Source organism: Triticum urartu, chromosome 5 (genome assembly GCF_003073215.2).
Source record: "Triticum urartu cultivar G1812 chromosome 5, Tu2.1, whole genome shotgun sequence".
Taxonomy (NCBI): Eukaryota; Viridiplantae; Streptophyta; class Magnoliopsida; order Poales; family Poaceae; genus Triticum; species Triticum urartu.
The window spans coordinates 103,631,702-103,642,902 of NC_053026.1; positions in this window are offsets into that span (position 1 = coordinate 103,631,702).

The window sequence follows — 11,201 nt, forward strand, 5'->3', positions numbered from 1 at the left end:
GACGGCCTTTCCATGTACACCCCTGGTGACTGGGTGAGCTTTTCAATTAGTAGCTTTATTTAATCCACTTCCCGAGTTGTGCTTAGTTGAACTTAACCCGGCTATTTTTAACAGGAATGGAGAAAGATCGTCGCGGGGATCCATAGTCCCGCTCCGCAGCCAGAGGACCATATTCGGGATCTGGATCCTGGATTTGAAGAGGATCCGGATATATTTATAGAACTTAAGGAGGGGGTCTTTTATTAGGCGAGTTACGACGGAACGGAAGTAGCCATCATAGCCGATTATCCCGGCCTTCTCCCCTCCACCCACGTAAGTGCCCAGGAGACATGCTTTCAACAAGAACTTTCCTGTTGCGCCTCACCCACCACACTATCTCATGCTCCAATGGGACGGCGCTCGTCCCGCCAAACTATATCAAAGGTGTCCTCCAAGAAGGTGACACTCGTACAGAGCAAGCGTTTGAAAACAAAGGCGGACGGTGAAACTGCCGAGCTCCCTCGTTCACCGAAGAGGTATAATTTTCAACCCGCACTCGGAAAATAGGCTGGATCTTGATGTGCTCCGTTGTGCTATATTTCAGGAAGAGCGCACACCGGGTTGTATCCGGTGGTCTTGCCGGCCATGCATCGGCCAATCCGGCCCCGGACTCTACCACAAGAACTAGGGTTGATACAGGTGCCATGCCGGATCGTCACCTCCACGAGGATTCGGATAATGTATCCATCACCAATTCCGAAGTGGAGAGCACGATGGTCCATCGGCGGCGGAAGGAGGCCATGTGCGATCCAAGTTTCACCGAAGAAGCGTTCAACGCCCTCAGATCTGCGGATGCATATATCCGGGCTGCTCGGGATGGACTTGCCAGAGCTACACACCAGCTTTCAAAGGATATGCGGGTAAAGGCTTTATGTAGATTCAATAATCATATGCTAGTAGCCCCCGAGACTTGAAGCAGTTGACGCAACTGATTTAAGGATCGTTGTATAATCAGGTGCTCACGGAGAAGAACAACATGTTGTCTCAGGAGCTTGAGAACTATCGGACCCAGCTAACTGCTGTCACCACTGAACTGAAGAAGTCCAAGAAGGCATCGACTGGTAATGTCAATTACTGTCCGAAAAATACGATTCTGTGCCAATGATGTTTTTGAAATAAGCATTGTTTTGTTTACGACTGCAGAATCGCCGGATCAGCTGGAAGAGAGACTAAAGGCTGCGTAGGCAGATAAACAGCATGCTGAAAGGCAGGAAGCCACTGGTCAACATATAATGACACGGATCAGGGATGAGAAGAACAAGCTACATGATGCCAGCATCAAGCAGGCTGAGGAACTAAAGGACGTAAGAGCCCAACTGTCAGATGCCTTGAAGGAGAACTGAAGACTGAAAGGCGGCATATTTGGTATGTCCCTGATTCTAACTTTCATGAGATTCCTTGATGGAGAAAATTGTTGTTTCTAATGAGATTTGTTCCTATAGGTTTGTTAAGTGGGAGGCCCGAAGGAGAAGTGTCCGGATTTCAAGGTGACTTGCTGCAAGAGCTATCCAAAGTGCACGAGCGAGCTCGGAAGGCAATGAGGAAAATGGCTAAAGCTTTATGGCCATCCGATTCTCCTCCTGGGCTGATGGGTTAGCTCACAGAGCTATTTAAAGGAGCTTATCTTCACTTCGTGCTGTTGAAGGCATCGGCATGTCGAGAAGGTGCACGAGAGGCCTGGGCCATGGTGAAAACGCGGTATACCGGACTTGATCCGAATCATATGGACCGGGTCGTACCTCGGGGACCAGACGGACAAGAAATTCCGGTTAGCTTGGCGTATGACCAAGTAAAGATAGCCGCCAAATTTTCACAGGAAGACTGTAAACTAGACAGCTTGATATATGGCATAGATAAGGAATAGGCGTGTGATTTTATGTCACAATACACTTTATCAGCAAATTTATCTCCGACCGAATTGTAAAATATTGTCATGGCAGACTTTTCGCTTTAGCCTCCAAAACCCAAGGGTGGAGTGTTTCTGAATACTATACCGGCAGAAAACACCAAGTATGTTTGGAAACCAGGCGATCCAAGTCATAATGCTTAAACAGACAAGCTATATTCGGGGAGTTATGTTATATTACTTTTAAATGTAAAAAACATCTTCCAGGAAGAATAGTTCTGTTAAGGGTTCGTCTACCTGGGTCACCATGCATGTAGGCATGACTAGGTTGTGAAGCGAAAGAATCACAGGCGTCTGTGTATTTTGGTAGTTTATAGTGCTACGAAGGCAGTTCGTGGAACAGTTATTCCCTTAAGAACGCTAGCTTTCAGCTTCACCCGTCTGGGGTACATGTCCGGATGACCCGGTTGTAACAATCACAGAGGTGCTCCCTTTATGCCCTAGCCGAACAATCGGGAACGTAGGGCATAAGCATAGGAGCCAGGCAACCCAGCTTGTCAAAATCTTAAGTCATAGAGGTGCATATAATGGCAAAGACAAGACGTATATGAGTAAGCAATACACATGTATATGGTGAGCCTTATACTCAAGATAAAAGAGCTTCTATTTGAATTAAGCCCCCAGTTATGTTGGGGTGAGTACATTTAAAGATGTATTCCCCGTGAGTGTGCGGCTGACCCGAACACACGCCAGAAATCATAAAACAAATGAAAAGAAGAAAGGGAACAAAGAGGAAAAAGGTAACGAACAACGTGTCCGAACTTACGCGTAGAATCTTCGGAGTCTGGCAGCGTTCCATGGGTTCGGCTCTAAGAGATTGTCTGATGCATTACGAAGGCGATAGGCTCCTCCAGTGAGAACTTCATCTATAATGAAGTGTCTGAGTAATGGGCCACGGGTAGGCCAACCCAAGCCCCATAACCTTTCAAGACATCGGGGCGGGCTGCGCCCCTCAAGACCACAGGGTGAAGAGCCGCCTCCTGGGGAGTCTATGGCAAGGCGGCCGACTTCCCGCTCATGGCCGAGTCCCAGGGGCGACTTCCAGAGAAGCCGGCTTTGGGGAGTCGGCCGGCGACTCCAACAAACTGTGACCTCGTCGAAGGGGATGGGGCAGGGGCGTGACTATAATGAAGCCCACTCCCCACCCCTTACCAAGGGCGGGCATGGCTACAGCACGCCGTACTTGGGAAGATCTCCCTGCGGCGTGGCACTGTTGCCCGGCCGGCCCTGACATCAGCACCACTGTACCGGGTCCTGCGCCCACGATGGCTTGTCTGTATGGCCTGGGGGCAGCAGGGCCCACTAGTCAACGAGACCTCGGGAGACGGCGGGAGAACCGCCAGTCGGACCCGTCGGGAGTCGGCCCGGGGGAGTCGGCCGAGCCCTCCCTCGGGGCCCACGCGCCATTAATCAAGAAGAGATGGGGAGTGGCCACAGTGATCGCCCGCCAGGCGGCGGGGCTGTTGCCACAACCCCATGACCAAGCTCGCGTCATCAGGAGCATGGCTACAGTAATCAGCAGCCGACAAGACCCGCCCGCGGCGAACGCGGCCTGTCGGCTCCGTACTAGACCAGTCGGCGGGCCCCAGCAGTCGGCGGAGAAGTTGGAGGTCGGAGGCAGTGACGGCTGGGCCCGCGCCCAGTCGAATTACCATTGTACCCCTGGGGGGTAGGCCTATATAAACCCCCCAGGGCACCCATGCGAAGGGTTGGATCCCAGTAGTTCTAGACCATACTAGATAGAAGGAGAGAGCTAGCCTTGCCCTCTCCTACCACTAGACACAGCTCAAGGAGCAACCGTGTAAACACTTGACCATAGTGATCATGCGGAGACCCCGCAGAGCAGCAGTAGGGGTATTATCTCCCCGGAGAGCCCCGAAGCTGGGTAAGATTCGCCGGCGTGCATGTCTTCGCCTCATCCCGTTTCCAGGCACCGGCGACGTTCTACTCGCCCCCACCATGATAAGCCATCCGTTGGCATATGTCGCACCAAACCCCCGACATTTGGCGCCCACCGTGGGGCCTGGTGCACCGCCGTTCGAAGATCTGTTCTGGACGTGAACCCTTTTCCTCCCTGGCGAGCGCAGCCAGCCAGGCACGCCAGACGAAGTTTGCGTCGACGCGCTGCGCGGTGTTGAGATCGCCTGCGCAGCCAGCTCCTTGGCCGAACTTGTCGGCGAGGTCCGCCTCTCCGACGAACCTGCATCCGACGCAGGCGCAGGCGGCCCCAAAAACCTCCTCGCGGGCCTCCTCGATCAACTCCATGTTTCCGGCGAGCCTGCCATAGACTTGGAGTCCGTAGGCTCCACCGACCCGATGCTGGTCGACTCCGACACCGCGTCGGTCGACGCGTTCCCCACCAACGTGGTGGTCTACGACGAACCTCTCCCCCACGCGGAGAGCGACGAAAGCACCGTCACTGAGGTGCTGGTCATCAGTCATGACGAGTTCCCTGGCGGGGGGGCGCCAGACTCACTCGGCGCGGCGCTGCAAGACCTAGCTGCGCCCAGTCTGGAAGATGCTGACGCAGAGACGTTAGAAGCGCGCCGCCTTCAGCTTGTTGAAGGCGCGAAGAAGCTAGCCAGCATGAGACGCTTGTCAAAAGCTTACCAGCGGGAGATGGATCACGCTGTTGGCGGCTCGCCGGCCCCGGCAGGGCCCAGCCGCCTTGGCACGGTTCAGCAGCGCGGCGTAACCATCGCCAGCCTATTTGGGGCTAGCCACCCTGTGTATGCCATCCAGCGGAGAACATCCGAGCCGCCCAGGCAGCGGCGGATGAGCTGGACAATTTCGAGGGCGAAGAGCGCCGCCTCATGATGGAGCGAGTCCAACGGCTTCTCGACGCGGCCGCCGCGCAGAATGAGGCCGACTGCCGCATGGAGGCGCCGCAGTGGCCAAACGACGACCCGCACCGAGATCAAGGCATGATGTCTCGGACGCCGCCCGGTGGTGCCCGAGGAAGAAAGGACAAGGAGCCGGCTGTCAGCCACAATCAGACTCGGATTACCATAGAGCACGACCGAGACGGCCTCCCGAGGGCAGTGGAACGACGGGACGACTGTCCGCCTCCCCCTCCCCGCAAGGAGAGGTGAGTCTCCCCGCCGCTTGTTGACCATCCGACTCTCGGTGACTGCCTTGGCCGCCGAGAGGGAGTTGGAGAGAATGACGCCCGCCACCGGATCGACCGACTTCACCGGTCCCTGGCGCTGGAAGAAGAAGACGAGCTGGGTCCACCTTGTTTCGGGCCCCGCATTCGGGACGAGCCCTTTCCTAGAGGGTTCACGCTCCCAAGAGACACGCCCAAGTTTACCGGGTCCGTAAAGCCGGAAGACTGGCTAGTCGACTACTCCATGGCTGTCAGCATAGCAAACGGCAACAAGCGTGTCGCCGTAAAGTACGTTCCGCTCATGCTCCAGGGAACAGCCCGGACATGGCTGAACAGCCTAAAGCCCCGCAGCATCAATAGCTGGGTCGACTTTACTGAAGCATTCGTCCGCAACTTCACCAGCACGTACAAGCGTCCTTCCAAGCCTCCTCAGCTCTCCTTGTGCGTGCAAGGTCCTGACGAGTCGACTCGCGACTACCTCACGCGTTGGGCTGAGCTCCGGAAGTCCTGCGAGGGCGTGCACGAGGTGCAGGCCATCGAGTACTTCACAGCCGGGTGCCAAGAAGGCACCCTCCTCAAGCACAAGCTCCTCTGCGACGAGCCAGAAACCCTCGACGAGCTGCTGATCATAGCGGACAAGTACGCTACAGCCGAATCCTCTATGAAGACGGAAATTCAAATCAGCACGACTAGCAAAGTAGCTCCTCAGGCTCCAAGAACTCCGGCGGCAGATGCCGTCCGGCGACAACAGCAGGGCGACAACAAGCGCAAGGCCCCGCAGCCGGCTTCCAGCAGCCGGCAGGTCGCGACCGTTGAAGCCCATCAGCCAGAAGAGCAGCCTCCGCCCAAGCGACAGAAAGGCGGCAAGCCGAACTGGTTGCCGGCCTTCTCATACAAGCAGACCTTGGATGGACCTTGCAAGTTCCACAGCGGCGCGAAGCCGTCGAATCACACCACCCGGAAGTGCCACTGGCTCACCAGGATTGCCAAGGGAGACGGCCTCCTGCCGCCTCCGCCTCCGCCCCAGCAGCCGGCAGTCAGGCCAGTCGGCGCAGTACAAGACGAATACCCTGAAGAGCACGGAGCCTACGTGGTGTTCAACAGTGTGGCCGATGACCAATGCAGCAGGCGGCTGCAGCGACAAGAGGTGAACGCAGTAGCCTCAGAGACGCCAGAGTTCATGCACTGGTCTGAGAGGCCCATCAGCTGGAGCAGGGCTGACCACCCAGAAGTGATGCCGAATCTGGGCTCCTACGCCTTGGTCCTGGACGCCACCTTTGCCACGGACAAACGGGCCGCACGTTTCTCGCGAGTTCTGATAGATGGGGGCAGCAGCATCAATATCCTGTGCAAGGACACCATGGAGAAGTTAGGAATCAAGCAGAGACAGCTTCAGAACAGCCGGACTGTGTTCCACGGCATTGTTCCTGGGCTTTCCTGCTCACCAATCGGCAAGATCCTGATTGACGTCCTCTTTGGGGACAAAGATCACTTCCGAAGAGAGTCTGTTTGGTTTGAGGTAGTGGACCTTGAGAGCCCATACCATGCGCTACTTGGCCGGCCCGCCTTGGCCAAGTTCATGGTGGTCCCCCACTACGCCTACCTCAAGATGAAGATGCCCAGTTCCAGGGGAATTCTGACTGTGGCCGGCGACTACTGGAAGTCGTCCGCTTGCGCGGCTGAGAGCACTCGGCTGGCCGAGTCCTTGGTGATTGCAGCCGAGAAGCGACTCCTTGAGCGAGTTGTGGCGATGGCCGGCAAGTAGCCGGAGATATCGCCCGACCCGAAGGAGTCGGAAGCCGAAGGTTCGTTCAAGCCGGCCAAAGAGACAAAGAAGATACCCTTTGATCCGGAGCGCCCAGAGAGGTACGCCGTCGTAGGTGCAAACCTCGACAGCAAATAGGAAGGCGAGCTCGTCGATTTCCTCCATGAGAATTGGGACATCTTTGCATGGTCTCCCCAGGACATGCCAGGTGTACCGACGGATTTCGCCGAGCACAAGTTACACGTCCGATCTGATGCAAAGCCGGTTAGGCAGCCCCTGTGCCGCTTATCAGAAGAGAAGAGAAGAGTTGTCAGAGAAGAGATAGCCCGACTCCTAGCAGCCGGCTTCATTATGGAAGTTTTCTTCCCTGAGTGGCTGGCAAATCCGGTCCTGGTGCTAAAGAAGAACAAGCAATGGAGAATGTGTATTGACCACACGAGCCTCAACAAGGCCTGCCCCAAGGACCCATTTGCTCTACCAAGAATTGACCAGGTGATAGACTCCACAGCCGGATGCGAGTTGTTGAGCTTCTTGGATGCATACTCAGGATATCACCAGATCAAGCTGAATCCGGCTGACAGATTGAAGACCACCTTCATCACGCCATTTGGAGCATTCTGCTACCTCACCATGACGTTCGGCTTAAGGAATGCCGGCGCCACCTTTCAGCGTTGCATGCAGAAGTGCCTCCTCAAGCAGCTCGGCAGGAATGCCCACGTTTACGTGGATGACGTAGTGGTGAAGACGGAAAAGTGAGGAACACTGCTGGAAGACCTCAAGGAGACCTTTGAGAACCTGCGTCGGTTCCAGATCAAGCTCAACCCCGAGAAGTGTGTCTTCGGAGTACCAGTCGGCTAGCTGCTAGGTTTCCTGGTCTCTGAACGCGGCATAGAATGCAACCCAGTAAAAATCAAGGCCATCGAGAGAATGGAGGTACCCAGCCGACTGCTAGATGTGCAGAAGTTCACCGGCTGCTTGGCGTCCATCAGCCGATTCATCAGTCGGCTGGGCGAGAAAGCTCTCCCCTTATACCAACTCATGAAGAAGACCACTTTTTTCGAGTGGAACCATAAGGCGGACGAAGCTTTCCATCAGTTGAAAAAGATGATGACTACTCCACCCATCCTGGCGGCTCCAACTCCCAAGGAACCTATGCTCCTGTACATCACCACCACCAGCCAAGTAGTCAGCACAGTCATCGTAGTACAGCGCAAGGAGGAAGGCAAGGCGCTACCTGTCCAGAGACCAGTATATTACCTGAGCGAGGTACTGTCGACCTCCAAGCAGAACTACCCTCACTACCAGAAGATGTGCTATGGCGTGCACTTTGCTGCCAAGAAATTGAAGCCTTACTTTCAAGAGCATCCAATCACAGTGGTCTGCACGGCTCCACTTGCCGAGATCATCGGTAGCAGAGATGCCTCTGGTCGAGTGGCCAAGTGGGCCATAGAGCTGGCTCCTTACACCATCTACTACCAGCCCCGCACCGCTATCAAATCACAAGCACTGGCCGACTTCCTCGTCGACTGGGCCGAGACCCAGTACCTGCCTCCAGCGCCTGACTCCACCCACTGGCGGATGCACTTCGACGGCTCCAAGATGCGCACCGGCTTGGGAGCCGGCGTCGTCCTCACCTCTCCCAAAGGCGAAAAGCTCAAATATGCACTGCAAATCCATTTTGCCGCCTCCAACAACGTGGCCGAGTAAGAGGCGCTCATTCACGGGCTCCGGCTTGCCAAAGAACTTGGCATCCGCCGGATCTTGTGTTATGGAGACTCGGACTTAGTGGTCCAGCAGTCATCTGGCGACTGGGACGCGAAAGACGCAAACATGGCGAGCTACCGTTTCCTCGTGCAGCAACTCAGCGGGTATTTCAAAGGGTGCGAGTTCCTCCATGTGCCAAGAAACGACAACGACCAAGCAGATGCCTTGGCACGAATCGGCTCTACCCGCCAAGCAATACCATCTGGCGTCGCCCTTCAACGCCTCCTCAAGCCGTCTGTCAAACCTTCACCAGAATCAGACTCCATTTTTGTGCCGGCTCCTCCCGAAGACGGCGGATCCGACTCCGGAGCTCCGGCAGTCGGAACGGGGACTTTGGCGGGCGACTCCAAAGCTGCCACAGTCGAGCCTGGCCCGGGGACTGCGGTGACGGACTCAAAGATTCCAGAACTCGGCCCAAGGACCACGCCAGTCGGCCTGGGGACTTCATCAGCCCAGCAAGCGGCTGTTGACTCCAGCCCGCCGCCTCCCAGCCCAGCCGCCCTCGTCCAAGTCGCAGTTCTGGTGGTCGAAGAAATAGCAGCACCCTCATGGGCCCAGCCCATCCTCAAATTCCTGGTGAACAAAGAGCTACCAATTGATGAGACCTCAGCTCGGCAAGTACAATGCCAGGCGGCAGCCTATACCATAATCAACAGAGAGCTGGTCAGGCGCAGCGTCACTGGTGTCTAGCAGCGCTGCGTAGAGCCAGAGCAAGGCCAGGCGATCCTCAAAGACATCCATCAAGGCGAATGCGGCCACCATGCGGCTTCCAGAGCACTCGTCACCAAAGCTTTTCGGCATGGTTTCTTTTAGCCGACTGCCTTGGAAGAGGCCAAGGAGTTGGTCCAAAAATGCAAAGGGTGCCAGAAGTTCAGCTCCAAGCCGCACCAGCCGGCTTCCGCGCTCAAGACCATCCCCATCGCTTGGCCTTTCACAGTTTGGGGTCTAGACATGGTGGGACCATTCAAGACAGCACGAGGTGGCCTAACTCACATACTTGTCGCAGTGGACAAGTTCACCAAGTGGGTGGAAGTGAAGCCAATTAAGAAACTGAACGGTCCGACTGCCGTGACCTTCATCACCGATATCACAATTCGGTACGGCATACCACACAGCATCATCACCGACAACGGCACAAATTTTGCCAAAGGCGCCTTGGCCCATTTCTGCACAACACAGGGCATCCGACTGGACCTAGCGTCCGTCGCCCACCCGCAGTTAAACGGCCAAGTGGAGCGAGCAAACGGCCTCATCCTGTCCGGCATCAAGCCTCGGTTGATCGAGCCTGCCAGTCGTCCTCTGGAGTCTGCGCACGACTCCAAACAAGTCAACCGGCTTCACGCCCTTCTTCCTCGTCTACGGTGCCGAAGCCGTCATCCCAACGGACATAGAGTTTGACTCCCCACGAGTCACCATGTACACCGAGGAGGAAGCAGAAGAAGCACGACAAGACGGCGTCAATTTGCTGGAAGAGGGCCGGCTGTTGGCACTCAGCCGGTCCAGCATTTACCAGCAGAGCCTGCGCCGATACCACAACAGGAAGGTTAGGCCAAGATCTTTCCAAGAAGGCGACCTTGTGCTCCGGCTGATCCAGTGAGCAGCCGGCCAGCACAAGCTGTCGCCGCCTTGGGAAGGCCCTTTCATCATCAGCAAAGTACTAGGCAATGATTCCTACTACCTGATCGACGCTCAGAAGCCCCGAGCACGCAAGAGGGACGACTCCGGCAAGGAGACAGAGCGGCCATGGAATGCAAATCTTCTCCGAAGATTTTACAGTTGATGCAGTATGTACCATGCTACCTTTTGTATTAAAATACCAAGACTTCGGGCCCCCCGAGCCGAGCTCGGGGACTGCCCTCTTTTGTCTATATGATAAAAATTATGCCTACAAGTATGTTACTCTTTGTCATGCCGCTTGGCATCGGGCTCGACAAGTCGGCCCGGGGACTTGCCGCCTTGCACTATGAAATGCTTCCTGCAGCCGGACAAGTAGTGTGTAACACCTAAGCCGTCTTCTGTCAGAAGCCGCAGCTCGCAGAGCGACTGTACGGTGGGCAGAGGTAAGGTAGAATGGGTGCTCGCACGAAAAATGGCTAAGGACTCAAAGCGTAAAACATAGCTCAAGACGGCTTCCAGCCTTTCTCGCAAACCGACTCTCGGACAGTCGGATTGTCGCTTTCTATCCAACTTGCTCAAACAATCTTGAAATCGGCTAAGTACTTGCTTTACCAAAGTAGCCTAGCACTTGATCCAACAACAGTCCGCAGAAGCGGCTGTCCGATTGGCAAGACAGGCAACTAAGAGAAAGCGGCAAAGGAAAACAGCCAAAAGAACAATAAGCAAGAAAAGATATATATATATATATATATAACATAGGCCCTTGGCCGAATTGTCGAGTAGAGGTTCAAAATACACCCCGCGGGTGGAATTGTGCGAATTAACAAGTTCTTCAAAAGACTACTAAAGCAGATAAAACAAAAGACACAGCGGCAGCTTAGGAGGTGGCAGACAGATTCGGGGGGTCGGAGGAGGCGCCAGCGTCAGGCGTCGGGGTGGTCGGCCGGCTAGTCTAGGCTTGATCGCCTCCGGCAGCATTTGGGTTGGTCGCACGTGGCTCGTTG